We start from the raw sequence: 5,761 nt of genomic DNA, 5'->3' as shown, positions 1-5,761 counted from the left end.
AAGCATAAATTATGATTGTTATTAAACTAAAGGACCAAATCAATACACGAATATGTTTTAAATTTAGGTTAAGTAAGTCGTGATTCATTGAAGATACTCGTAATGTTTGGGATTTGGTTGATTTAAGTTTTACATAAAATTGAATGATTACAAAGACCAAGGTCTAGTGGCAAAAGTTTAACCATTCTTATGTGCATGATGTAGGAAGAGGTCAAACACAGCATCATAAAGAATACAAAGGGATGTACATTTCAGACTAGGAGTAAATTCATCGTAAAAGGGAGTTCCAGTGAAAAAGAGGGTAAACACTATGATTGAACCCAGACCTCCAGCGCATCGTGGCAGTTCTACGCACTAACTATTATGATACCATATTATTGAAAAAGTTAAAAATTATAACAACCCGATGATGATTTTTTATGACAGTTTCAAAATGAAACAAAATTGTAACCATATTATATTTACCGGTTTTTATAATATGGTTACAAGAAAACGAAATTTTTCTTAACAAACAGTGGAGCTTTTTAACCACAAAAAGTGTAAAAGAAGTCTTGATATGAATAAGAATAACATTAAGATATTGTTCATGGTTGTTACCATTTAGAGTTTCACATTTTTATTTTTTAAATATTTTATTAAAACCAATCGCCCGTATTGTATCTTATCTCTGGAGTTCTTTGACAGTTTCAACGTCTTGTTGTCTCATAAGATCTCGTAGGATGTTAAGGAAGGTCAAATATCACGAAAATTGGCGTTCGAAAATTTATAGTTCGCTGACATTATTAGAAACAAAATATTTTGTTTTCATCTCTTAAACTCTTGCTAATAAAAAACTCTTATTATTGTATCTGTACACTTAATGTACAAGCCTCAATTTACATGCAGTAGAATAAAATGTTGCATTTAATGCAATATTTAACTGTCAAATATCCCAATGTGCAAGATGTAGCTACATTACCATTACCACAGAATTTGAGTTTAGCAAAAAAAACTAAAAATATAAAACAAAATCGTCTGCCAGAGTGACTCTTAAGTTGATCATGACCTTTATCGAACAAAGGCAAAACAGAAAAAAAACGTTATTGTAAATTTTAACTTCAGGCTTATTAAAATTAATTGCATTTGTCTTCGAAAAAGCAACAACGAACAATAATTATAACTTCGATTTTAATAAAATATGACAATTTAGAATTTGGATGTGAAACTCATTCAAATATTTTTAATACCTAGTAACTTTAAGTTATAAGCAGTCTTGGCGTGAGATCTTGATAAATCCTATGATTCTACAATTTCTACAAAGATTTTAATAATTAAATATTATGAGTTTATTTCAATAAATAAAATTTTAATGATTTTTACAGATTGCATGCAAAACCTTTTCATCGACGTCAACAGATATTGCATATGTAGGTTTATTGGCTTGTTGCAATTAATTATGAAATTTAAAATTTTATGCGGACATTTTGTAGGCTTTAATAAAGATCTATAGATAAGATCAAGTGTCCATCAGATACGAGAAAACAAGCAATAAAATTTTAAATCAGCTTTAAATAATTTGTAGTTTTTGTTTAATACAAAGAAAAATAACTGTCATCGTTTTAATGAAATCAAAAGGAGAATTTGTTTTGATGGCAAATCAAATCCATTAAAAATGTAGAAAATATTTGTATCACTAAACCGGTAAAATTTGTTTTAACTTTTTTTTAGAACGTGGGTGAGTTGGTTAAATTACTAAGAATAAATTTAAACATTCCTCAGCGATTAAATCATTATGTGTATATTTAATTTCAGACAAAAAGACGTTTTACAATTTTAGATCAATAAAAATAATCATGCAAACTTAAATTGTTTATTGCAGGGAAGTATGTTTATATTAGTATTTCATTTTTCTTACCAATATAATGAATATTGTGTTTTTTTTTTAAAGATTTATGAAACCAATATACAAATTTGTAAAATTGAAATTTTGACATTGCTTGACGTTTATCTTTTTTAGTCAGCCATATCTCAAGAACTAGCAGTGATATCGGCTTTGATTTAATTATTTCTTGCAAAAAGGATTTTTAAACAATTTAATTGTAAATTGTATGAATTTAAAAGAAACAAAAATATTTGTGAACCAGAAAATTGTATGAATGAGATGAAATAGCCTTTGTAATAATTTTGAGAAGTGAAAAATTATGTTTTTGGCATCTAGTAATTTTTTAGAAAAATCGAATCGGCAATAAAAAAGTTACAATTATGATTATTAAGCATTCTAAGAATTTAATTTTTGTTGGAAAATCTATCAATAGTATAGTAGGATTTTACACGAATAAAAAAAACAATATGAATACTATAGATAAAAGTTAAAGTAGAATCTTACTCAAATCAAATGGGGTGGCGCAACAGTCCGTTGTAAACCAGGGCCTAGTGACTTACAACTCTCAACCATTCCTGTGTGAGAGTAATGTTGTCAGGAATGGAGGGGACCTACAATTTTATGCCGAATCCGAACGGCTAGTTTGAGAAAGCACTTTTTCATGACAAGAATTACTCTTGAAGGATTTGTCAATTCCTCGCAAGAGGCAGTACCCGCGAAATTAATTTTTTTTAAATTTAGGTGGCAGGGATTGAACCCAAGACCACTTGCACGACAGTCCAACGCATTAACCATCATGCCACGGGTACTACAGAATCTTACTAAGGATGGGTTTTTGACATTTATACGAGTCTCGAATAGATATTATGGGATTTCGTTCTCAAATGTTGGTACGATTGATATTGCATTTGTATCTCGATGGCTGTGTTCGTTGAGTTGTTATGTATTTGGAATCATGTGTTTTCCATTGGGGCAAAAATCAATCTGTTAGTTTTGATATTATTTAGTTTTGTTAATGATAATGGACTAACTGGGCTTATTTTGCAAGAGAAAACAATAGAATACACATCAGTTTAACCTTGAGCTCAATTTCTGACGTACTCTCAAGTATAGAGATTCTTTTTTGACCGTACATCGAGAATGTGGAATGCTTTACAGAGCTTTGTTTTTCCGTATCGTTTTGATATTCAAAACTTTAAGACCAATGTGCATCGGTAACTCCCCTTTAATCCTTCCCTATTTTACTAAAGCTCACACTGTGGTTAAACTTTAAAGATGTTAAGAGTATTAATAGCCCCTTGAGTGCCCATTTATTATAAAAAAAGAAGATAATTAGGTTTTGCTATGTTTCTACCAAAGGCTTATCTCAGTTAAGATTAAAAAAATATTTTCGGTTGCATTATCTGTAAAACCAAGTTCTCCACAAAGGTTTTTCTTCACACATTTTGACTCGATTCCAGTCGGGAATCAAGCTCATTTCAATTCGATTCAGGTATATAAAGAATTGAGGCAAGCTTCAAACTCGCTTCAACACCACATGTTAATGTAGTAGCTTACGAACAAACCCCCTTCTGAAGTTCTATTTTATGTCAAATTGTTTTGTTAAAACTCTAAAATCGATTGTCACCTTACGCAGACGTATTTTCTTGATTTTGATAGTCAACTATGAAAAATCAGCTCACACGATTTCACCCCTGGTCTCCTGGCAAAGTCTTTAAAATTTGAATTGACACTGAGTTTTACTTACATTAAAGTCATATCAAGAATATCTTAATATATAAAAACCCAGTGTCATATGTATGTTCCCAGTGAACTCTTCACCAAGTCAACCGATTTCGATGAAAGTTGGATGTCCATAAAAATCCAAATGCTATGTGTAATATTAAGAAAAGGAGTGGAATGGCTACAGTGTTACAAAGGAGTTCAATCATAATTTGGATGAGTGTACCATGGTTCATAAACATTCACTCGAAGCATTAAATAGAACTTTGCAGGATTTAAACAGTAATGACAGACTTTTTGGTGGAGCTATTCTGCTATTATCTGGTGATTTTTGGCAAACATTGTCAGCAATTCATCGCTCTAATTAGTGGTACACGTTTGGTAATCAAAAAAATCACCCGAAATGTTCTCGAAGCAACTATTTTGGCAGGAAAGTTTAAAGGAAAGTCAGAAGGAGAGATAGTTCTGTTACCTTTCTCCAATACCTTTCAAAAGACTGCAATTTCCTATCCGTTTTCGCGATGACTATTAACAAATCACAAGGACAAACAATGTCTATTTGCGGCTTAGACTTAGAGAATCCATGTTTCTCTCATGGGCAATTATACGTGGCCTGTTCACGTGTAGGGAGACTATCGAGTTTATTTGTGTTGACAAAAGTCAGGCTGACCAAAAATATTGTTCATCGATTGGCACTTCAGTAAACGTTAACTGTGATTTTATTTAATTTATGTTAATCATAGTATTTGTTAATAAAATAAAATTAAAGATGTTATGTAAATTAGGGTTCAATTTGGTCTATTAAGTCTTTCCTTAATTACTCAGCCACAGCAACGTGTGGTCGGGTCTGCTAGTTACTTATAAAATTCAAAACTTACATTTTTGATTTGTATACTTTTTGAAGTTCATTAAACGACAATTTAAAGGGTTTCAATAGGAACTTATCAATATGGGTCGCATCCCATCTTGTTTTCGTAATGTACCTCCATAGAACATACATTTTATCAAATTGCGTTTGACTTAGAAATATTTAAGGCTTTCAGGTAAATCCAAATTAGTATTTTTTAACAATATTTTATATTCTTGAAGAATTTTAAAAAATAAGTTTAAGGTCATGACTTGGGCTTAAATTTTACTTACTTAAAAATAAAAATTCATAAAATGACAAATCCAAACATTTAACCTCATACTGAAAAACTGAACCTTCTTGTAGGCTTACCTTAAATTACAATACAATAATCATTCTTAAAATTATTTGTTTCTATTAATAAAACAAAATCTGCAATATCTTTTTATAGAAGTTTAATTCTTTTTTTTTACAGAAGTTTAATTCTTTCATAAATAATTTATAAAAGTTTTGAGTTCCTTCATATGAAACTAATGAATAATGGTGTTAATGCAAAACACACGCCATACGCCACTCGTCACTGTTTCTCCATTCTACCTCGACAATTTTATTTTATATATTATAATTTACATGCATATGCATATATTTATAAGCCTGGTTTATGATAAGACTTTGAGAATTAGATTTTGTCTCCAAAAAAAAAGTCAAATGAATTCACACCTTTCATAATATGTTAACATAGGCGAACAAATTTAAATTTAATCACAGTCTTCCCAGTTCAACATTTATTGCAAAAAATATTTGCACACTCAATTATACAAAATATACAAAAACAAAATAACTCAAAATCCAATCATCTAGCATCTAGTCATCAAGTCTCAGGTCGCAAGTCTCAGCCAGCTACTAGCTCAGCATCAGTTAAGCTACTGCATCTCTCTCCTTCTTACTCTGAAAATCACAGGCACGCCACCGCACCGCCACCGCGCCGGCTTAAAACTTATATTTTGTCAAGTTGAAAAATCTGAATGATAAATCAATAAATTCTTGGGACTATCCCACACGCAACGTAAGTTCATGCATAACGCGTTCCATTGGTACCTTTGCGTATGGATAGGTCGCGTAAAGTATCTACCTATAAGTTGGAAAAAAAGCTCATTAAACCTGTCTGACAGATTCCACCACCACTCGCACTCATGGATCATCTTCGTCATTGCCAAGAGATACTCACTCGTACGTGCTGTACTCATCAAGTTGTTAACTTGGCCTATACAACCAGCTGAATTTCAAGCTGGATCTACTAAAACTGGTGTCAGACTACAACGACGACGACA

The sequence above is a fragment of the Eupeodes corollae genome, chromosome 2, assembly GCF_945859685.1.
Source record: "Eupeodes corollae chromosome 2, idEupCoro1.1, whole genome shotgun sequence".
In the NCBI taxonomy this organism is placed as follows: Eukaryota; Metazoa; Arthropoda; class Insecta; order Diptera; family Syrphidae; genus Eupeodes; species Eupeodes corollae.
The sequence above is the reverse complement of the archived record's forward strand: the minus strand, read 5'-3'. Positions refer to the sequence as shown.